The sequence below is a fragment of the Triplophysa dalaica genome, chromosome 6 (genome assembly GCF_015846415.1).
Source record: "Triplophysa dalaica isolate WHDGS20190420 chromosome 6, ASM1584641v1, whole genome shotgun sequence".
NCBI classification, from domain to species: domain Eukaryota; kingdom Metazoa; phylum Chordata; class Actinopteri; order Cypriniformes; family Nemacheilidae; genus Triplophysa; species Triplophysa dalaica.
In genome coordinates, this window is record NC_079547.1 from 4,509,533 (window position 1) to 4,534,981 (window position 25,449).

General features: G+C 38.8%; 1 protein-coding gene across 3 annotated transcripts in view; it reads right to left on the bottom strand.

Annotated features, from left to right (window-relative positions):
* pbx1b (pre-B-cell leukemia homeobox 1b) overlaps window positions 1-25,449 on the bottom strand; it is a 58,342-nt gene that overhangs the window by 30,983 nt on the left and 1,910 nt on the right. The window lies entirely within an intron of this gene.

Genomic DNA, 25,449 nt, shown 5'->3' on the forward strand with positions numbered 1-25,449 from the left:
TCAACACTTTGCCAAGGTTATAAACAGCCTGTTATCTGCCACCCAAACACACAAATCCACACTCTATCAGCACCCAAACATACGGGCAACACACACCGAAGATCTCGGCCTCCGGATGGCCAGACGCACATACATAATCACACGCATACACGGGGCATCCTGTGCCGACACTGAAGTGAATCAGTTTATTCAGTACTAAAATAAAAGACATGCCATCAAAACACACCTCATTCTCTCAAGTGTTTGTTTTTCTCCCGGGCTGGCACGAGTCTGAACCTCTGAGAAATGGATCTGTGGTTCTGGCAGCACTAAAAGGGCCCGGCATCTATTCTGCCTGCCTCAATGGCTCATTCTTCCGGTCCCATCTCATTTTGCAGCTTTTGTTGCTTGTTTGTGTTGATCAGCATGGCAAATGAGATGAGCCCTCCACCACAGCGCAGAAAATGTGTTTAATGGAGACAAAGAGCCGTGATCGAGAAATAGGGTGAAAGAAGCTTGACATACACACACAAACGCTTTTAAAGTGATGCTCAAACGCACTAGATAATCAATAACAAGCCAAACATCCACAGACGGCCGCTTTTCCCTCAAAATTAAAGAAAGTGGCATCCATAGAGAGAAGAAAACAAAGGCAGTTCACCTCAGTACTGCGAATGTGTTAAAGGAATAATACAGCGTTTTATAGGAGGATATATTCACAGAAATGCAATATAATATACAAAACTATTTCTTCATAGGTGTATAAAGACAACATAATGAACCGTTATGGTTCTTATACCTTAGAATAAGCTGTTTATATCTTCTGTACATACAGAGCGGTCCTACATACATTGAATTCGCCGCCATGTTTTGTACAGCCGCCCTTAACGGACAAACAACGTTTCCTCTCCCCTGCGGTAAAGTGGTGAAACGGATCGCAATATACGGTTTGGAACACAGGATTAAATGCAAAACCCACTCTCTCTACAGTTTTAGCGCCAACGCGCTCTCTCACTCCAGTATAATATTAAAGCGTTTCCAAATAAACAATGACGCTAAAACTTCTCCGTCACACAGCTAATATTAGAACAAAAACAACAACATATCTAGGTTCTAGTAAACAGAAAAAAAACATTTTTCTCACATACTGATCCGCATCACAGCAACCTCCTCGGGGATTATTTTAGGACGATCTTTCTCTCAAACGACTTTTTGATGTAATAAATAAGACGTCCCTCTATTTCTACTGTCTTTCTAATGATCTCTTCCATGCGTCAACATGAGAAGGACATCTTTATGTACTATGGCGGCCACTGTGGTGTTTGGACTGAGCGATTTGTTGCAAATCTATAATACAACGCTTGTGACCGCTGTAAATCACAAACTTAAAATAATATAATGGAAGTCAATGGGGGCCAATGTTGTTTTGGCTGTTGTGTTCTGCAGAAAAAAAGAAACTCATACAGGTTTGAATCTCAAGAAGGTGTGTAAACGAGCGATGACAGAGTTTTCATTTTTGGGTGAACTATGTAAGACCAATTAACAAAGATCCTACAAACGCCAAAATACATTGACATTCAAAGTTACCTGTTGGTTATAAAATCAATAAGGCTGTTAATATTTGTTGCCATTTGTTGAATCGATGTGAATTAGCTTTTAAATGTTAAATAATGTGAATCGCCAGAACTGCCTACTTTTGGAATAAAACAAAAACAACTATACAGTAATATAGACTATTTCCCTAGTATCATATAGTGATAAAATGTTGATCCTTGTATGTTTGTTGTCACCAGCATCAGTTTCAACATCAAGGTGTGTGTTTTGACACCAGAGAGCTCTGATGAGACGTCTTTGAGCAGCGGTGGGGTGACCTTGGTCCTCCTGTGCTAGATTCCTACAGCGTTCTGTTCTGCAAGCTTCAACGGTGATGTTAAAAATGGCTTTTCCCTCTAGATTAATGACACGAGGGGGAAAAGACCGCTGGCTTTAGACAGAACAGAAGAAACACAGACCAGAACCGAAAGGTGCCAACTGCCCTTCAGCACTTTATTGTGAAGAGAACCACCACAACCACGGCCAGAAGAAGACTTGTTTTACATTTACACTCTTTGGAAGTGATGAACATGTACTAAAACAACAACACTGTTGCCCAACAAGACGTATCGAGAGAGTTTGTGTTCATTTCTACACTCATTTAATTACTTTTCAAATGGGATGAGGATGAAAAAGAGCCAATAAATAAAAATGAGACAATAGCCTTTTTTCTTCTTTTATATCTTCAGCCGTACGTCTCATCTCCACCTGGCTCTCTCACCAGACCTCACCTAAATACATGAACACCGGCCAGCCTGATTTCAAACCCATTTGACATTTATTCTAACATTTTCGCCTGGATCTAAAAGGTTTCAATGTTGTAGCGTGTGCTGTGCTATGTGGTCTGTTCGAGCAAAAGCTAATTATTTCATAGAGCTCAAAGCGAACGCTGAAGTCTGGTCGCACTCTTGTGTAATGATGAGGAATGGAGACGGCAAGATGGAGAGATGCTCTTATAGGTGAGCGCAGAACTACAGCTCAGTGTTAATGAGTCCAGGGTTAAAAGAAAAACATCTCGCTCCTCTGTCGGCTGTACCGCCTGTCGGTGTGTGATGTGAATATCTCAGCCTTCATAAAACATTCAAGCGTTATTGACTTCCTGGTTTGTTTTCCCCTGCACAGCTTTACCTCCCAGAATGCACTCACGTTCAACCGAACTTTACCAGAAACAAAAACACAATTTGTCTTCCACCTACAGAATACCATTCGGCCTTCGTGTGTTATGAGCTGGTAAAGTGCTATATGAAAAGTATATGAAAAACACTTAACGGTGACCAGAAAAATAAGATTTTTAACTGTATTGATTTAAGCATGTATCAATTGGACGTTTTACCCATCATTAAGCAAAAAGAAAAACCTTTGAAGAATTTATGACTATTTACGTCCCTCCTCTGTTTGAGAGTCTTCTATAAAGTTTAAGCTGTCACCACGGGGCTATAAAGTGGACATGGCCTAATGCTCCGTCCCTTTAAACGCACCAATAAAGTCTTTTCTTCTTGACTCTACTATAAAACGCACTTTCAAATGGTCGTCCCAGGAGTAATTGATGCCTTTATTGTCATGATTATCCATCTCAAGGGGCATGTTCTGCTTTTACAATTCTGACCAGAGACCGTGACCCACACATAACAAACCCAATGGAGTTTCCCTGTTTCTCCGCTAGAAAATTCTGTCCTGCTGTTCATTTACAGGACAGTTTTGCTTAGACACCGTTTGCATATCGCTCATTATCACCACGAGCATCTCACAAGCACTTCGACGTGGAGCTCAAACTGTGATGTAATTATTTAGAGACAATTAGCCATTTGGCACATATAAATTATGTGAAAACAATCTCACAATGTAACAGGTTTAATCACAGCAGGCTTTTTCAATCCCAATTCAGACATACTGTACAGCATCTTTGGGACAAATAATGAAGCGCTGGAATAATGTGAGACTTCAGTTCAGTAAATACAAAAGCATTACGGCGCCTCACAAAACTTGTCAAGAACGTGTCAAGGTCATATTACACTTTAAAATTAAAAGTAATATAATAATATATTTTGATTTAAATATGAACAGAACAGATTTAAACAGAAAACAGTTATACTTAAGATGTACATTTTTAAATCAATTAAAATTAAAAGTACATTTTAAACAATTCAGTGTCCTTACCAATAATGATTTATGAGTTTACTTATGATGATTACTTTAAAGACATTTCTTATTTTTTCATTAAATGATGTTTATACTAAATAGCTTATCAATGTGGGTCATTTTCTTTTTAAAATTCATGTACCCTCACCATCTTCAGTTAAAATCTGAAAATGCACTTCCGCCCTGAAATGAATTTCCACCTCAAATGATGTAAGTTAGACGGCTTGGGCGGAGCATCTGTTAACTCCTCCCCTTCACCTGTCAGTCTGCTGCCAGTTTTAGTTCAAAATGCGACAGCTATTTTTAAACATCCAATCAATAGTGCAAAACACAAGCCACGGCCACTAATTTTCTCCTTTCAATTTCTTTTTCACTCGGAAATGCGTCAGAAGATTACGGAAGTACAAATGATAGCAACTTCCAGTTCAAGGGGACTTTAACAGAAATGCGTGCAAAGATACTGCAACTTCATGTTTTAAGCAGAGATGGCGATAAAGAGGCAAATGTTTCAGATTGCAACTTATTGACTTTAAAATAGGCTTTATTTTCATTACGGCAAAAAAGTATCTTAATATACGTGATATATAATCTGGATGTTCACTAGTGATTCTGAAATAAATCAACGGAAGATCTTGTGTTCTTTATGAGCCACAATTCAAGTTCCCAAACTCTGATGATTCCAGATGCTGTCAGGAGCATTTTGGAGTTAAAGACCTGAGACAGTCCGACAGCCACAGTGTGGAAAATCATCGCAGATGTCTGGACGAGGGACCTATGAAAAACTGTTGAATTACTCTACGATGACAACAAGTATTTAATGAAGTCACTGTGCATTGATTAACAGCAGATGTCTGTGTGTTAGTCTCATATGTCTCTCTGTCAATGACCGTGTGTACAGATATCAAAAGTGGAGCTGACTGAGATCCTTTCACTGTCTCCCGCTTACAGGCTGACAGAATATTGACAGTATGTTGAGCATTTCAACATCTACTTTAATTCAATGACCGAACATTGAAATCTGTCAGATGCATCATCAGGTTAAAAACAAAAAGCCAAGAGCTGCTTGATTTTGTAATGTATAAGCAATTTGCTGTGATTTTTAACTCTGCAACACTTCTCAATATTTCTCAATATGTTGAATTATCTTAACACCAAATGTGAAAATGATAGCATCATCTATTGTTCTTTAAAGACTTAAAACTACACTATAACCAAAACACCATACCCAATGCCATCGAAAAAATTAATTATATCTAAACTTATTTACTAAAAGATAAAGGAGATCAGAGATTCATTTTCTATGACTTAAATATATTAATAAGTTCATAATAACTAATGAAATAATGAAATAAAATTAAAAATATAAGAAATAAAGACAAATGAAAATAGAATAAAAATGTAATTATTACATTTATTAATACATATTAACATGTAATAAATAATTCAAATTATTATAGAATTTTAGTTTTTTTAAATAAAACATTTTACTTATCAAATCAGCAAACTTTGCATAGCCTAATTCATATCATAAGGCAAGATGAATGAAACTTTGTAGGAGAGCTTCCAAGGCAACATGAGACTTTTAAAATTATGTTCATTTCACTATATTTCTCGTCAGCCAGAAACTATTTTGACAGGAACCATGGGTACACCATGGTAAATTGTTGTGTCAGGGATGTAAAATGTTTCAGATTTCGTTTGCGACGATTTTCTTTCAACCTCCAAGGCCCGAAACCCAGAAAAGACAGGCATGTCTGATGCGCGTCTGTAACGCAGTCAACTCAATACCAAATGTTTCAAACCAAGGCATTTGGTCTTAATAAGAGGAAAAACTCAAGACCCCCCACATCAATCAAAGAGCACATAAGAAACAAATGAATCCCTCAAATGACACACAATCACATTTCCCATTTACTTCTGTAGCAAACACACACGCAGTGACAGGAAACTCATACCTCAACCCGAAATACATCATACTGTTTGAAGAAGAGGGAACATCTGGAATATTAAATCCACATCCATATTTCCAACCAATACAAAGCTGGATTTACTAAAACCACGGTTCGATAGCTGCAGTTACAGGTCATCCCCTTTTCCATCCTGCAGTTCTGACTTCCTTTTAGGATTGTCTTTGGTCTGCCCTTGATTTGAGTGCAGTCAGAAGAGCTGAAGGGGGTTTGAGTACATTCGGTCCCTCTCCTGCATAGAAAGAGTCTCAGACCGAAAGATTGAAGGAAACAGACTTTAATAATTGAGTGAAAGGCCACAGGCAAGACCTGTCTTAGGGGTAGTAGCTTTAAGATGGATGCCTCCAGAGAGAGAGGGAAAAGACTGCATTAGATCACATGGGCGTCTGCTCAAACTTCACGTGAACTTGAAAACCTTTAAACGCAACATGAAGAAGCATTCGCAACATGGCTTACTTCTTTAGTCTGAGGTATTTATGAACAAAATTAGATATTTTTGGTATCTTTAGTACATTATTTATAAGGGGGTGTATACTATAATGGAGCCAGGTGGTGGGAGGGGCTTAAAAATGGGAGGGCTTGATGACATCAGCCAACATGGAACACCTTGTCACAAGTTATAATTTTGGATAAAAGATTAAGATTTGGGATTTCCTGTTGATTTTAAAGCTACATTGTGTACATCTTGCCATAAAAAAAATGTGTAATGCATCTGCTGTGGGTTGCAATTTAAACCAGACTTTATGAAGACTTTACTTTTAGTCAGGTATTCTAGGCTACGCAACATTACGTGGAAAATAACCCGGGCTATAAATTCCCTCTAATAAAAACACTCATCAAGGTGAAAAGCTCTATCTGAAACAGGCACTGACGCTGGTGTAACCTCTGACTCAGATGTGCCGTGTTCTACTAGCCCTGTCATTACCGCTCAGACCTAAATTATTGATCGGAAACGTTCATCAGCAACACAGTCACGTCCCTACAGCTCCTGTTCCAGCCCCAATACAGCCACTGAAATAATTAGGAGGATTTCTCATTAAGGCCGAATGAAAAAAAGAAGAGAGAGAGATGGAGAGCCGGAGGGGGGCCGGAGTGTTAAATATCTCCCTCTGAGAGTTCACAGCGTTCCGATCACTGAAAGTGGCGTGGAGATGCAGGCCTTCACGCCTAAACACACGGCACAGCTAACAGGAATAAAACATCAATACTGTGAGCGGGAGGAAGCTTTATAAATCAAGATGTTACGTTGCACTGGCAAATTAATAAAGAACTGTAAAATCTGAAACCGATATTTGTCAGCTTTAGTTTACATTTGAACCGGCCGCTTGCCTCCTCATGACCAACAGGAAACTTACAAAACTTGTAAGCTGCTGTAAGCGTTTTTTAGAATACCACACATAAAATGCCCATCACTGAGAATCCACACCTGACTTTATGATATCAGCAGACTCCGTAAACAACGCTTGAAAGTGTTTTAAAACGGATTTTCGGACTATTACAATGTGTACGTTAATATAAATGTGTAAATAAAAATATATTCAATATTACAAATATATTCATTGTGATATAGTATCTTTGGGTCCTATCTTTCACCCTATATAAAAAAATCTATAAGGCAAAGGCGTATAATGGAATCCTCCGCCATACAGCAGGTTTAGGCCACACCCCTCATTACTTGGAGAGGTTCATTATGCAAATTTTCTTGCTGGAGCCGTATCAAGGAGAAGCACGCACTCTGTTATCGTTTCCAGTGCCGGGGCTCCCCTCTCCCAGATCACTCATATGGAATCATGGCCTAATAGCATCCCATTACCATAATTGCCAACACAACTAGTCTTCCGTGTCTTAACTCTTCTGAGCCGCCATGCCACTCGCACATGCCATAAGAGTACTTCAATGGAGGCCAGCAGTGTGTTTCATTCTTCGTTTTGTTAAGACCCGACAGGACGCCTCTTCTATATATTCTGCCACAGAGTCCCAAATCACATTCCCGTTATTTTTCAATAATTCCTTAATTAAAATATAGTATGCCTCGTATCCAGCTAATCTCTCTTAATATACAAATCACCACAGATTGTGGTTCACAACCAAGATATTACGATACTATTAATTGATGCTCTGCATTTATTAATTTTTTTGCAAACAAAGGCAGGATGCATCAAGGTAGGATGTACAGTACGGCAATCCGAGGAAGAATTTGTTATAAATGTATGAATTTTAAGTAAAACTTTTCATTGTTGCTTTGTAACAATTAAAAAAAAGAATATGAATAATACATTTGATTTGAGAAATGAGTGGAGTTGTTTATGTTGCGAAGAAACTTTTAATAAAACCTAAAAACGCACAGGATTTCGGGATATCATGAATATCAAAATGGCAATATTATAGCTTTAAGCATTTGTAGACAAGAAGATCCACAAAACTTGGTCTAGCATTTGTTGAATCTTTGTATCAGCACCTATTGTATTATTGCTCCCCGAACTCTCTGTAGGTCGTTTTGGATAAAAGCGTCTGCCAAATGACTAAATGTAAATTTAAAACGTGTCTTGTTGCCTTACAGCCTTTGTATATTGTTGGCAAAAGTAATGTTTCTCTTGTGTAACACAGTGTTCTCTCTAGATCCCGCCCCTCTTAGCATGCCTGAACACACACACGCACACGCACAGAAAAAAACAAACTCCCAAAGGAGACATAGCTCTGATGAATTGATTGACACCATTTCCCATCTGCCAGTGCTGTCTGAGAAGAGAGTGATATTGAGAAAGAGGTACAGCGTCTATTTTTGCTTTATTCTAGGGACTAGGGAGATACGCAAATAACAGAGCTGGCAGGAATCAACAGTATGAATGTTTATGCCAGTATAATTCAGATTTGCCCTGGTTACATTTCAACCGGCCCTGTTGTAAAACTAAACAAAAAGCAATCATCTTGAGCTATGATTCTTCAATGGTGAGTGTTAAGCTGTTGAGAAAAATTTCTTCACTTTCACAATTTGAAGTTGAATCGTTCTAAAAGCTCAACGGCAGAAACGCAAGTGTTAAAAAAGGTCAAGTTAACACTCACAGTGTTATATATATAATTCACACAATGTTTCAGGCTGATCACGTTTTATAGGGTTTTTTCAAACGAGAGACCAGAACTTCGGCAAAATGTGCTAAACGGAAATGAAGACTCAATAACACTTCTTCAATGACATCTGAATCACCAATAGACAGCAGCACAAGCTGAACACTAACTATGTCATCAAAAACCGACAAATTATTACATTACATCTGTTTACAAAGAGACTTATCCACCTCTTTTTGAAAATAATAACTTAATCTATAAACCGACATGTAAATATATTTGCATGATAAAAGGCATTTTCACTGGTCATTTAATTAGTCAATTTTCTGATGTAAAGTTAAACATAAAGTGCACTGCTCAGGGAGTCAGTCATTTTTAAAGGCACTCCTAATGTCAACCCATTGTTGTGCACTTAGATGCTTGCTCTCTTGATATTCCCAAAACCCAGCAACCAATTTCAACCTTTTAATTTTTGTCATAAGATGGTTGCATTTAAAGAATCTTAAATCTGCTTTTGTTACTTTCATGTCTCTTTTATATATAAACTCTACTGATTTACTAGACCTTCGTTTCTCAAATAGGAAAACCCAGCCAAATGGTTATGAAGGATCTTGTATATAAATGAGAAAACAGTGACATGAAATATTTCATAAAGTGAGTAAAGACAAAGAACAATCAAATTAAATATGGTTGAGAACATTATTTTTAATCAAGCTTCCAAGTATTTTTTATGTGATGTGTGTGTATGTGTGTGTGTGTGTGTGCTACAGTACACAATAATAGACAATTTTAATAAACAAGCAAGTGTAAAAGGTGTTTTAGGGAATGTTATTTTAAAAATACAACAGGCTGAAAGTAAAGGAGCACCCCATCACATCAAGAAACCTCCAGTTCTTTACTTTGCACATCTGGATAGATCGGATAACGGTGTTGGTTTCAATCATGTGATAAATGATTGTTGCCCTGTTCACTGGAGAACATACACTAGCATCTTTCAGTACAATTTTGTATAACACTTGCTTTCTGCACGCCAGGCTTATACCACAAGAGCCGGCTCTAAAAAAGTGTAACTCGGTGCATTAAGTAGCCTACTACCCATTTAAACTTTGTGGTTACCAAATCATTTTTTGCACTGAAACACCACAAACAGAAGTGTCTGTTCAGTAAATTCACCTCTCAGAACAACTCAATCTGATGCCCTCGATAACAATCCCCGAATTCATCTCAGCACAGAAATCATTAGTTGTGTGCAACAATCAACATCTCCAGCCCGCCACCACCATCAATCTGACGGCTTCCTTCAAACACGACCACAATTTCCAGCCTAGCAACCACACGCTCTTGATTATTGACCACAATGTCGAAGCCGCAGCGCCTCGGCACCCACCCACACGCGCTCTCTCTTCTCCAGCAGTTTTAATTTGACACCCTGAGCCGGGGTAACGAGGTGAGGAGAGCCGAGCCGCAGTGGAATTCATTAGCTGCGCCACTGCAGGGTCCTCTCTCCTGCGTTAATGACACGCGAGGCTGCCGAGAATCGAGACGGCGCAGACACCAGATGAAATAAACATGAACCCTGTCAGCAGTGAAGGTTCGGGCTAAAGGGACAGCGAGCTCGGGGTCTGAAGACCTCCAGCCCCAGAAAGATCACAGCAGACGCCCGCAGGACCCCTGAGCCGCATGTTATTACCGGCTGATGAAAGCAGAAATAGAGGCTGTGGATGGAAATGTGTTTGTGAGTGCGGTTACGGCTTGTGGAATGACAGTATACGCTGGATTGTTGTGTGTATTTTGATGTGGCTATTGTTGGCCGGGGACTGTGGGTTATATTTACACATAATAGTAATGCAGAAAGAGGGTACAAAGAAACGCAAATACAGAACATGTGTATAAGAAATTAACATTATATAAGATATCGAATGGTGTGCGACCACAGGGACTATTATTAAAAATCAAAAAGTTATATTAATATTAATAATATTTATACTTCATTTTATTAATTTATACTTAACACATTATTTTTAATTTATTTTAATATTTAAAAATAATCCTTAATTTTAGGACTGTCAAACGATTAATCGCGATTTATCGCATCCGGAATAAAAATTTGTGTTTACATATGTGGATTTACAAACACATACATATAAATGTATATTTTTTAGAAATATCTGCATGCATATAATAATATTAATATATCATTTAAATTATTTATTTACTTTATATTTTCTTAAATATATACTTGTGTTTATAAATACAAAAATAATCTGTGCACAAACACAAAGTTTTATTCTGGATGCGATTCATGGATCTTTATCACATTTCCCGTATCTGGTAAGCGAAGCAGTGTGGTGGTTTTTTCCAGTAGCGTAGCAACACAGTTAAAACCAACGGCTGAATCCGCTAACCAGCGGTGTTACTGCTGCACCCGGATGCTTTAAAGCTGAACATCGACCTCCTTACCTCAGTTTTCACAATTTCTTGACACAAAACAATTGAGGAAAGCATGGGTGATATTGATACTGCGAAATGGAGTGCCATTCTTTTTAAATAACATGAGGAAGTACGTTTGTGTGCAATATGCGCTTTGAAACTGAGGATTTTTATCTCTTTAACTTGCTGAAATGTTCCTGTAAATATATTTCCAATCCAAACGCCCATTCTAAATAATAAATAAATGTATTTCCTAACATACTACAGACCTGTGTTTTCTCATACTGGTAATATATTTTTTGAAACGAATATAACTGATAAACACCCATTATGGAAATTACACATGGTTGTATTATAGTGAAAGTGTAATATATATTTGTAGTAAAACCATGGGTCTTTATTGGTCATTTTCCGTAAGAGCAGTAATACTTACGCGGGTTGTTATTCCAGCCCTTAAAATACCCGAATGCATGGTAATGAAGAAGGCATGGCCTAAAAGAAATGTATTGATATTAAACACTTAATTCATCTCAAAAGTGTAACGCGATGAGAGCTCGACTACATTGAATATTAATGAATTTTGGTGTATTTGGGAATTACATGACTGTCAATGAAAAATAACATACAATAGGTGATAAAAATATCTAATACAAATAAATTCACATTCTAATCTTATTCATCACACTGCGGCACACTGATAACTAATTTGGAGCACCGACTGATACAGTGTGATGAAATAATCACAAATGTTTAACTGCCACTGCTTTCACAGATCGGCTTTGGTGGTTCAAATTCGGTTGAGTTTGTAGAAATCTGTTCACAGTAATCATCAGAATATCTCTCTCATGTCTCTCAAAATGTCTGGATTTTGAAATAATTTTGCGGACATTCATTATAAGAGGCATTTCATCAAATAGGCGATTGCAGCCTATTGTAATAAACATAACTGGATAAACTTGATACACTGCTTCGATGAGCACTTCCTGTGTTCAAATCCTCTGTGACAAAGGTCCTTCGTTTGACTGCCCTACTACAGCTACTTCAAAACAATGCTTTATTTTACAGTTTAAACCTTTCATTTTTTACCTCCTGTTGCCTAATGTGAAGCTCTACTGTCACTGTCATACATAATACCTTTGTATTTGAATATATTACTGGATTATCCAAAAATAAGCATTCGTAACAAATATATACATGCCCAGCAGCTATATTACAATACACATAGCACAACATAAAATGATTCATAATGTGATGCAAAATTATATTATGTAGTGCTACAACACACTCAAGACAAGAAGAATCCATCATTATATGTCACTGGCAATCCAACAACATCTACATACCCGTCTGCAATTAAATGATTAAAGTCAAAGCACCTCCGTTTGGGTCCCGCTGTTAATGTGGCTGATGGAATATATGAAGTACACAGCCATCTCTGTCTGCTTCACTACAAATCAATTGAAACGGCAACGAACATACGTACAGGAAACAGAAATGTGTGTGTTGGCTGCGGAGAGGGAGAGGAGAACAAGGGGCGATCAACACACAGCTCTGCATTAGTCATCCGGCTCCCTCCAGCTTGTGTCACTTCTGAGTAGAAACGCGTCATATTCTGCCAGTCGCAACAGCAGGATATTGAAGACCAAAACTGCCGGCGAAGTGACAAGTTAAACTTCTGTTAGATGGTTGTTTTCTGTTTAAATGAAAGTGTTTTTTGTGGTTTTCCTGATTAGCAGGTCCAGATCGAATTGCTTTTTTTGTGTTTATCATGATGGGAAAATCTGACATAGACTGATGGATTTATGCAGTGGAATTAAGGAGTATTTACATAACACAATTTTTTACAAATGTGTTTGCGTTTTGCCTGTTAATTTACACAGAAATGGCGTATTTAAACAACAAAAATAAGCCTTTATAACCAGACGCAATACATATGTCATACAAGATTTTAAAAGTTTTTTAAAATTTGGGACCTGCAATTTTAGATAGATAGAGTTGGTAGATAGAGAGGCAAAATTATTGATATTCATGTTTGATGCATGATAAAATGCATTAAAACAAAACATGCAAACCAGTAGAAATCCGTGTAGCTTTCTAAAACTAAAGCTTTTTCGTCCTCCCTGTCAGCAGTTACTGGTAACCACACAACATCCCTTAAACCCACAATCCAACATCGTTGACATGAGATGGCTGAGCTATCCGACGAATCTGTACATCAACTGACCCTCTTTCTGTACATCTTATCCTCAAATTTTGAAGAACAGGTCTTGACAGTCATCTGCCAGGAAAACCAAACAACGAATTAGGACGAAGGAAAGGTGGATACTGTGAAGTTGAGACCGCCTGGATGACGTGGGGTGTTAGCATATTTGACAGAGCGCTGACAAATTTAACAGGGAGCCAGAGACCCGGAGAGTAGCTAACTTTACACGAGCCGCGAGATCAAACAAATTCCCAACAGCACGGCCTGTGACATTTAGAAGAATATCTTCAACCATCTCATTCCCGTTCCTAATAAATCAAGAGCCGGCTCTTGATTTATTAGGCAAAAAGTCATATTGGCAAAAAGTCATCTTGGAACACGAGTGTTGTAGGTCAGGCACTTCACAACGCGTGTTTGGCTTGGCTGCTTCACCGACTCGGCGTGTTTCAAAAGGAATCTGAGATTCGCCGACGCCTCCTACGCAGCAATTAAGACATTGTGAGAAATCTTCAACCCCATATTGAAGGAATAAACATATGGAAGAGTGACGAGACCACGTCGCGAGCCTCTTTATCCGACCACACCAAAGAAAGTGACAAATTGGCCTAGTTTTGCATTTAATTAATCACAGCGGCCTGACAGCTACCTGAGCAGAGCTCGACTACATCATTAGTGTTGTGTATGTGTGTGTCGGGGATGCTTGTGGTAGAAGAAGATTCTATTTATTAACAGGACCAGCACTATTCAGCAATTTATCTGACCATAACACATCAGAATAAAGCCTGTGGGAAAACATTCAACCTTCTGATTGGCTGTTTACTTTTCAGTTGATAAGATCCACGATTTTTATAGTTTCATAATCAGTAAAAAGCTACAATGCTTTAACATTCAATTTTCAACCCATAAAAAGTTACGGATTGCAGCTTTAAATTTTAATGTTGTTGTCCTTCTGAAACCGCTGATGTTTTTCAGGAAATTTGAAAAACACTGTACTTTTTAAATGATTAAATACTGTTCTGTCAAAATTGACTATGAAATATTTAATGCTTTGTATTGCATAGATATTTGCAAAACCCACTGAGAAACATGAAGGCTGACTAATAATAATGATTTATGTCAACAAATAAAAATCGCGAATATGAAAATACGAGGTTTCAGAAGGACAGCAGCAATATGTTACCCGTCTCCCAACACTGTAGCAGTATGCTGGTTACCAATTACACATCTTTCTGTCCATAAAATCGCTCGCATCCAAAAACACGTTTGCACTTCATGGCATGCTCTTTTCATTTCAGCCGTCTGTCGTGAAAACAGGCAGCAGAGGACCGATCAAAACAATGAAACATGTCAGTGGACGAGAATAACAATGAAACATGTCACAGCTGATTAATAAATGCGCTGTCAGCAGCACGCCGGCCCCCCGCACCTACTTAAAGAAGGTCATAATTTACGTTCTATCAGCGCGTATGCGACTTCTGAAGAGCATCATAGAGATTCGGCCGTCTGCGTCGAGCGCTTGGGTGGCGGGACGTTGAGTGACGGCTCTTAGGGCCTGAAGGACGCAGGACAGGCTACGAAGCGTGTGATTGACACCTCGTTCTTTATTGGCGTCGTGGTGTGAAAAGGCAGGTTCAGGGTTCATCTCCGCCCACTCGGACAGATGCGTTCAGAGGCGTCAGGAAGCATGCAGATGAAAAGATACAGAATCAATCATCTGATATCCAGAGGATAAATTTGAGCGTTCTGACGTCTCATTGATGTCCATGTCAGGAAGGACGTCTAAAATATGTATTAAGTAATATTCAGTGTATCTACACGAGTCAGTTTATCTGCGACCTATGACAGCTGAGAAAACTGGTCAGCAGGGTTTGTCCACATCCATCAAAACTAAAGAATAATGCTGTAGCTATGTGTATTATGTGGTGACTAAACATCGAAAATAAATCATGTTATATTTATAATCTTCAAAGTTTGCCTAGAATTTGTACAAAGAATTCTTGACATTTATCAACCAGCTTGAGGTCTCACTACGGGATGCTTATTATAGAATACTGAAGGAATGTTTTCTTCATCATTTGGTCCAAGTCTTCGATTTAAAAGCATTTTTTATAAATGGATATATTTTTAATGAAACAACTGAACATGTTGGAACAATTACATTTTGTCATCAGAACCATGCAAGGATACTTCAGACCAACTAAACGGGCCATCTAGTCAAAAATCTGTAAAATCTGCAAACCCGAACGCCTGTTAAAAATGCTTCTGGGTACCACCACCGATGTAACTCTAAGAAGAAAAGATGCTGTGAGACAACGCCTTCGTATAAGCGGCATTAAACTAGATAAATGCACCCAAATAACTGTGCCACAGCATGTGCTGACAGAACCAAAAATGAAAAAGAATGTTGCCACGTAAAATATCCTACACGCTGTTAATATTTTATGAGCACTCGTTTTGACACCAGCCTGTATATTCCTAATTTGCGTCGCTGGCTGGCAACACAAATGGCTGGTGAATAAAAAACAGGAGGAAAAACGAGATGAGGTAGAGATGAAGCAGAGAGAGAGAGGAGCGTGAGAGATAAAAAGCAACTGAAACTGAAAGGAAATTGACTGCGAATCCATACGGGGAGATTTCGTAGTCTATGTGGTACACAAAACATCCGAAATGGCCCATTTCCCTGCTCAGTATTGTGTTGCTCTCGACAGCTTCATTTCAATAGTCTATGATGGCGGAAGATGGATTGAAGATGAGCGTCGCTTGAGATGAGCGTTTTATCAAGGTTACCTTAACCTCCAAACTGCTCGCGGCAGATGAAGCTATCGTGATCTACACCAGTAGAAGAGAGCAAGTGAAAAGCCATCAGCCGTCTGATGAATCTGGGAGCTGAGGAGAAGATTATGACCGTGATATTGACTGGCATTTTCATTAGGAACACTGTATGGTGCTCCGGCAAATGGAGAGGCTCTGCTGATCGCAAATGAGAAGCGGGAATCCTGCGGACGGCCGAATGCGTGTGTCGCAAGTTCGGGGGACTTTCATTTCTGATTGACAATATAGCAACCTGAATCATTTGTTTTTGTTCAGGGTTACTTTTCAGAAAAGTGGGATTCGGCGAATAAAGTTTAACTTTATTCAAATGAGCAGTGTTGTATTGCGACAACAATTCTGTAGTCATTGCAAGCTCACCTGAGGTTCACCCGAACAGCAAAATTAACTAGTGCCAAAAAAAATTGTTGCTGTCCCAAATTTTGGTATCCCTGGACTGCCATGAGGCAGGTGAATGTCATAATGCAGGACTGAATGTAGCGAGCCGGATGCAGGCAGCAGTAAATGAAGCGCGACAGGACAGAGAAGAGCAGCATTCCTGTTAGTGCTGATCTGGTTCTGAGTCCAGATGACTCATGCATGTATTCTGGGCCACAAGTCATAAACTGCCAAACAGACAGAGAGAGAGACAGAGAGAGAGAGAGAGAGAGAGAGAGAGAGAGAGAGTGTGAGAGAGAGAGAGAGAGAGAGAGAGAGAGAGAGAATGCTCAGTGAGCAAAACTAAATGCCTCGTATAACTTTAGGAAACACGTAACCTTAAATCTCTTCTGAAAAGTCTTTTGTACTCTCATGAAAGCGTAAGAGGCGTTCAAGACAAACTGCACATTTCACAACAACTGATCAAAGTTGGCAAGGACTCCGTTTCAAATAACACAAACCTGCCCGTCTCCACTCGTAACCTTTTCAATAGGAAGTCCTGGGATGACCTGTGAAACGGCAAGCACCTGTTTCATCTTTGACACCCCTGACACTGCAGAGGTTTGCGTGAGGACATGTCTTCTGAAGTGCTGAGCAAGCTAGACGGAGATGTCCTCCATTTACCGAATCCACTAGGACTTAACTGAGCAGAACTACTGCTCGCCAAAGCTCTTTAAGAACAAGACTGGGGAGAAAATAGCTCATCACGCTGTATGTAAGCGAGGTGAGATGGGTTACGGATCATAAAATGTCGAATTCGGGCATTAAACAACCGAGTGGTATCACGGTTCTTCCAACAACGGCATGAACTTCGGTTCCGGCATTTTCTTCCGGAGCCAAACGTTACCCGGGATGGCACTCGTGTCTGTGCTGGGAAAGCGGCCAAAACCACCGCGGTGCTTCGCGCAAACATTTGTTTCCTTTCAGGGGGCACAAGACTCCACATGCTTCCTTGAAAAAACATTTCCGTGCCACGAGCGCAATGTCGAAGGGGCTATTTTAAGATAGTTAAACAGACACGTGAGAGCAGACACAAAATCAAACAGGACGCTAAATTACATTACTGTCAAAAAAAGGGTTCATGTACATTACTGTTTAAAAGTTTTAGAACACTTGAGTGAACATGGATTTGATTTCAAGGTGTATGCTTTAATGTATGAAGTTTGTTAACCTAGCCTTATTGTGAAAAAATAATAACATTTTTTTAGTCGCAACACAATTCTCATATTTCACTTTGTGTTATTCCATAGGTTCGATGAGCTTAATATTATCTAAAATGTGTCAAAATATGAACGAGTAAATGTTGTCTCTCCAAGAGCAAAACACCAATTTGAATAATGTTAAATAATATTAAAGTGCTGGATTAACTACATAATTTAAGGAATGGATGAGAACTGTTAGAAACTGGATTTTAAGGACACGTTTGTTGTAATAATTATTGACAGACACCAGCAGCTTTTTTCTTATTTTTCTTTTATGCATGTCCAATTATGAGCAATTGGCATAGCCAGGCAATATATACAAAAGAGAGAGACAAAAATTCAATGAGTGCGAGCGTGAGAGAGAGAGAGAGAGAGAGAGAGAGAGAGAGAGAGAGAGAGATTTTAGAGGCATTACTTTACTTGTCTCTCTAGGGAAGCTCACAGGAACGGTCATCCCTGTATTGATTTCTAACATCAGCACAGAGATACACATCAATTCAAACTCTAATCACACTTCACGATGCATACGAAGCTTATAGGGAAACATCACTATAGCCAGACTTGTCTAAAGAAAACACACGTGTGAACCTCACCGGCCATCACACCGTACTGAGCTTGTTTGCAAAAGACATAGGGTTAGTCAAGATCCAGATACTGGAAGCTCAGTGTTGTTGGAAAGTTCACAATCATGTTTACTGTTATATTTATCTCAGTAAACAAACTGAGAATTTTGAAGAGTGCTATAATTGGTAGAGCAGTGCATTAGCAACACAAAGGTTGTGGGTTGAATTCAACAATCAATCCAAAAACTAATGAAGAACATGTAAACCTAGATGCACTGTAAGTTGCTTTGGATAAATTATCTGCAAAATGCATAAATGAAATGTCTGAGTACAAACAGAAATGTATCACAATTTAAAATATATATTCCGGGTTGCAATGAGAACAAAAGCACGCATTATGTGTCATATACAACATTTCACCTTGTTAACTATCAGAGGCAAAGATGCAAATAAAAAAGGGTGAATCTATCATGTCTGTGATGCAACGTACTGCGACGAGGTGCGGACGGGAGGATCTGTGATGTATGGGTGAGCTGCATGAGAAGTGAAAAGCGTAGCGGGGGGTGCATATACGAGTGGGGGGGTGCAGTTGTGGGTATCCTGAGAGCCGAGGGCAAAAGGGGGATAAATGTTGATTAGTGTTGATTTTGCCCATGGAACGCCGGGCAACTGACAGTGGGACTAAACTGCAGCGAAAGGCATCCATTAATCTTGGTCTGGTTTAAGTAGTGTATATTAATTTGTGTCATTTCCACTATGTGTAGAGAGGTCTCTCCCTCTCTCTCTCGCTCTCTCGTTCTCTCTCGCCATATGTGGCGACTGCCTGCAGTGACTGCGATGGCGAGGGGGGGTGGGGGAGGAAATGAGATTCTGAACCTTGCATTAAAGACAGACGACTCCTCTGGGGTTGGTATGGCAACGGCACTAGCAAGAAGCACTTCTCATTCACTTTAATGCGCATTACAAATTTTCAGATTTGATTAAAGTCGTAACGTATCAAGAAAGCTGGCAGTAACGCTGGGCGAGTGTGTCTCCACCTACACGCTTTATGGAGGGCTGCCTGGAACAGACGACACGAAGCAAACAAACCGATAACATCGGCAGCACTTCGCTGATGTACTGCGTGTCGTGATGTTTAATGCACTTCGCGAGCAGTTGTTCTATTATGCTATTTTTTTGATAGATAAGAACAGCTATATTGATAGAAATTTCAGACTGTTCCGGTGGTGCATTTAGTTTTATTGCCTTGGCGAACACAAATCTGCCATTTTTTTAATGTGCAACACAACTAACTATCGCTGTTGTGATATAATTCTTGTAAAAATAAATTTTGTAGCAATACCATAGATCTTTATTAGAGATGCACTGATACTAAATTTCTCCACCAATAGCCAATTATTCAGCATGATATCTGCCGATTCTGAAGATTAATCCATAAGATTTGTTTTTCTAAACTTTCTGAATGTTATAAATTTATATTGACTATTAATATTGAACATCAAACTGATGATGATTCTTAACATTTTCTATATACAGAGCACAAATTAATTGCATTTTAGCAGTTCACTTTTTATTGACAGGATATATCGGCCCATATTATCAGCCAATAGCTTGATAAATTGCATTTATTGCCTGATAACGATTATTGGACGATATATCGCTGCATCTCTTTTCTTTATACAATTGTTTTGCTTATCCTATTTATTGTCCTGCAGTTCACAAAATAATAGGGCTTATTAAGTGCAAACCTTGACACCCATTAATCCGAATAAAGATGAAACAAGAATTTCACCATTTTTATACATGGAAGTAACGAAAGATACTACATTTTCCGTTTTGAGTCTTGTAAAAATGGTTGTTTAGTTAAAATGGCAGTGAGAAACATCACCCAGCTACTACTGGTAGACAGACCGAAAGACAATGATGTTGTCTTCAGCACACTGTTCAATCAATGGCACCACAAACTCGCCGTCGTGCTTAATTACCAAATAGCATCACAGTTAAATTCCAGCTATTAAGCTTCTTAATATGATTAACACATCTCAATTAAGCCACTGACAATTTGCATAATTCATAAGGCAATGTGATTGTGCTCCAGTGTATACTCAGAGAGAACGATGACAGATTTCACCATAACTGCTGTTGCGTGCTCTCCTAATCTCATTTTAGCGAAAGCCTGGCGGAACCGTTCCAAAAAACGCCACGCTGGCCTCGCGCCGCCAGCCAGCGTGCGTGTGGCTCTATTATGTGCTGGATTAGGCTTTAGCGTTTACGCTCGAAGGATGATGAGCCCGTCCAACAGATGTGATTCTTGAATCCGCTCGTTCGCTTTCCGGGGAGAGATGCTGCTTCAGCATGTTGAAAACACACATGCAGAAAACAAGCAAATGAAAGCGAGAACAATGCACGTTGGGACTGAATCCTGGCCTGGGTGTCTGCAGTTTATCTGAACTAAGATTTAAAGCCACAAAAGCAAAGGTTTTCAATCTTATTTTTGTTTGTTTGTTTAAAAATATAATATTCCATTCTTTTTCTTAAATATACTATTCTCATCGTTACTGGAGCCTACAGCACGTATACTGTGTGCAGTATGCAAATTTACTTTATGCCTAAAATACCCGGATGACCTACTACATTTGCCAAAATGTGCATTAGTGCATGAGATCTTCCATCCCACAATGCACTCTCTCCTCATCTGCAATCTGACCTTTCATTCCTAGAGTTATGAATAAACCAAAAGTAACATCAGATTTTTAACATCTGTTTCTTGACTTCTTGATATTCAAACCTACTGCCAAGAGTTAAGACTCAAGTTTTTGGACAAAACTGGAAAACAACAACAAAAGCGTTAAAATGTCATCAAGCATGTCATTGTTAACATGTTAAATGTATGTCAGTCCGCTGTTTGAAAAGATAAAGAAGGGCTGTTGTTGATTTATTCGGGCTGCTGAAGTATATACTAGTGCGGCCACTGGTGTGTTAAGTTTGAGATGAGTTTCACACAGGCCGGAGAACTCCACACGCTGCTGTTCCGTGCCGAGCGCGCCCGGAGAAGTCATCTCTGGCTCATTTCAGCCTTGTCAAATAATCCCGCCCCGCCCTCTCCTCACCTTATTCTCACACGTAAAAAAATAACATTACATCACCCGAACCGCAGGCGTTAAACCTTACACTGTTTAAACACATGCCACAAGAAAACTAGCCTTTTGTTGAGGTTTGCTGGCAGGAAAAACACAGCAAGACAAGATTTGTTTGATTTGACAGCAGTTTTAAATAATGGTTGCGATGTGTTTACAAACGTGTGCAATAAAAAATTATATTGAAAAAATGAAATGAAAAACCAGGATTTAGAAATACATTTATTTTCTATAAACAAATAAAAATAAAACATGATCCTCTTCAATTTTAAGTTAAAAGTAATTTGAAGGCAATTGCACGTAACATACATTTTTTATAAGAACACTGCAAATGCCTTGTTTGTGTTGGAACCAAATAACAAAATTATTTTTGTTATCTTTTGTCAATTTTTTGTTGTTTTCACATACGTTTATGATAAAGTCTAATCATTTTCTTTGCTCGTAGTGCAAAAAATACGAAAAACTGTTTAAAAGGAACAAACAAACAAAGTAAAAAAAACTAAAGAAAGCAACGCACTTCGTGCATCAACAGCTTCTATTAGGGCTTCACTTCAAGGTTTCTGAAGTTAACGACTATCTGTACGCGATGTAAAATCTCTGACAGGCGCTCAAAAACTCTGCCATGGTGAAGAGCCGCTTCTGTCTCTGTCAAAGCTGAAGGTTCAAGGTGGTGTCACAGAACGAACTCTGACAATCGGCAATTAGATACCTTGACACCGTTCTGAAGTTCCAAGAGATCCAAGAATTCCACTTCCACAGAGACGAGTTTCGATGTGTCAGAAAGACGGAGACAAAACCAAAGAGGGGAAATATATTTGCACTGTTCCTTTTAAGCGCTGGCTGGGTTATGTTGCTATAAAGAATAACGAAACAAGCTTCAGAAAGCCGCTGGGCCCGTGCGAGCCAACTGATCTGTCTGGAATTGTTTCAGAGGGTATTTTTGGAAAACCATTTGGTGCCAGAGCATTTCCAACATCATTCTAGGCTACACGCTTCAAAGATCACAGATGCTAGGACGGACGTTACCTTTGTTTTCATGAAGGTGTCAACAAGCAGAGCATTTCTAATTGGAAACTAATTACATAGCAAATTACATTTTAAGTTCAATAATAAATTGCATGTATGCAGATAAATGCATGTAGTGCTTTTATGTAAAACGGGTAAACAACTATTGGAGTTAGATCTGTAAATAGAGAAATCAAAGTGTAATGGCACCAAAAGAAGAGTGTTATGCAGTAAGGTGGACTACATTAGACTCTGTAGTCGATGTAAAATTACTGTTACCCACAACCTCAAGTCGCTTTCATTTCCATTTAAAAAGATTTTAAAGCAGTCAATAGTTAATATTTTTTCAATGTCCATTGCTGTAAAACAAAGCACGAATAGAGAATATGTTCATGTGTTCACACCATGTGACCTGGGGAACATCCAATCAGAATTTAGAGTCAAAATAGTTTTAACAGTCAGGTGATTTTTAAGGTGTCAAAACTATAACACACAAAGATTAAGGTAAAACACTCCAAATCCACCTTTGCATAAACACATCCTCCCCTTGTGTCAACACACACACGAGCCCTTACAAAGACACATTCCACAGACGAGAATGAAAGTACACGTGCAATGAAAGTGATTAAGAGCATTTAGACGACAACGCCTCAGAAACCCAATGAAAAAGACACTCTGTATCCGGCGTTCTGTATATCCCAGTAAAAACAGAGAGCAGGGTCAAAAGGTCAGGTCGTGACCTGGGCTCATGTCCTCCCTGCAGGTGTCAATCAACACACTGGGAGGAGAAGGACAAACATGCTACACGGACACACCATCAGTACTGTACTGTACGTGATCTTGACTTCTTTGAATTTTCTGAATTTCCTGAATTTCAACTTTTCATTCTCAACACTATCATTTTTTTAATGCAAATGTACTGTGATGATTTATCAATGTTAAACAAATTGTGGAATTTTTTACATATTTTATTGTAGATGGTTTTACTTTAATGCCAAGACTATTTTTATTTTTTAGATCATGTAAATCAAAATGTGTTCAAATGTAAAGTGGTTTCATAAAAATAATGATTACAAAGAAAATATTAAATGGTATTTAATAATACTTTGAATAATACTTTTATTAAGCGGCAACAACATAAACAAACATTATGTGGCCCAAACTGAACAGCCGGTTGACTTACGCAAAGAACCAATAACTGTTGAGTAGTTAACAATTAATACAATACAAATAATATTCAATCAAATATATTCTAAATTAATATTCATTTTAATATAAAATAAATATAAAATATTATTTTATATTATAACCAAACATAGACCTCAGGTTAACTTAACATTAAATTTTACAAATCACCTGCGAATATTTTCAAATGCTAAATCTTCAGTCAGTTTATTTAGTTAAAGCATCTTGTTCGTGTAACACTAAAACGGGGGGTATCAGCTGAAACACATTTCATGTTTTGCAATATCATTCATGAGTTACTTCATCGCTTTCGTCGCGTAAAATCTACAAAAGATCAAGATAACGCCAACATTCCTCTCACACGTGTTTGTCGAGGAGTGATATACATCAAACAAAACCAATTTTGATTATATCAAAAACCATATGCGAAAAAATATGTCTCTCATCTCATAAACGAGGAATAAACAAATGGCAAACTCTCTTCACTTTCAAAGTCCAGGTTTTAAGCAAATCCCATATGCAAAATGTTTTATCTATTTCCTTAAAAGTTTAAATTGGAAAGATGTTTCAGATAAATGATTTTTACACAGAATGATACACAACCACAAAACAAACAAACCTTTAACATTAACGCTATTAAGCGTAGTGGTTCTGACTGGGACGCATACGAGGCCCTTCGTATATTTCGAGTACTGTTGAAAACGGGCGCATCGAAGCGGTGCAGTCTGGGATACGTTCATGACGTGCTGCGCTTCATGTGAGCTCGAACTCTGAGTGAACTCCGAAAAGAAAAACAAACAGAGAACGAAACGGCAGGGAGTGGATCTCCAAGCATAGCTGTGTCACTCCCGTCTCGGACGCAGAGCAGGAGTGGAGCGGCAGGCCGCAGATCCCCCCCACCCCTTTGCCGAGACGCCGGCCGCGCTCGGGGGGCTAAAACTCAATGAAAACATCATAGCGGACCATCACGGCAGTGGAGGAGACAAAATAAACAGCGAGATCAGAACCTCCCACTGCCTCACAGCTGGAACGGGGCCGTCAGAGAGATAATGATAAAGAAATCTACTTCATCTCCTTTTTATTTCATGCGCTAATGACTGTGAAACGCGCTGGAACCGTTTTCCGCACCAAACCGCAGAGCGATAAGGTCTCGATATCTCACAAGCACAGATCCATCGTAATTCCTACTCTCACGGCCCGGGGAAGCCAAATAAAAACAAAACATTAGAGCCATTCTGTTTCTGAGAAAAGTCACCACATTTTTTTCATCATTTGGCAGCAAAGTTACATCACAAAGCCACAAAATCTATGACTGACAGCTCACAAAAAAATAAAAATTTCATTCATGGTGTTTGGCCAAACATGTCTACACACAGCATCAAGGCAAGTTATGATTGGTAATTTAATATTGTACTTTTGTAACCAGAACATGGCTGGATTTCTTGTTAAGGTACAGAAAGACAAGCTTACTACACTTTGAATAGGTATAACGTAAAAATGATTTACCAATGAGAGGTCAAAAGAGAAGAATGTTTACAGACGATTTCCCTCATTTCCTCACCAGCTCTGCCACAAAGACACATTCACACAACGAGATCCACAGCCTTACATATCCACAGCCAATCACAATGTAGGAAAATAAAAATTCACTCGGGAGACACAGCATGTCGTTACAACACAACACTGTGTTGCCAATTATAATATTTTTTCCTGCTGGGTTTACATAAATATGTC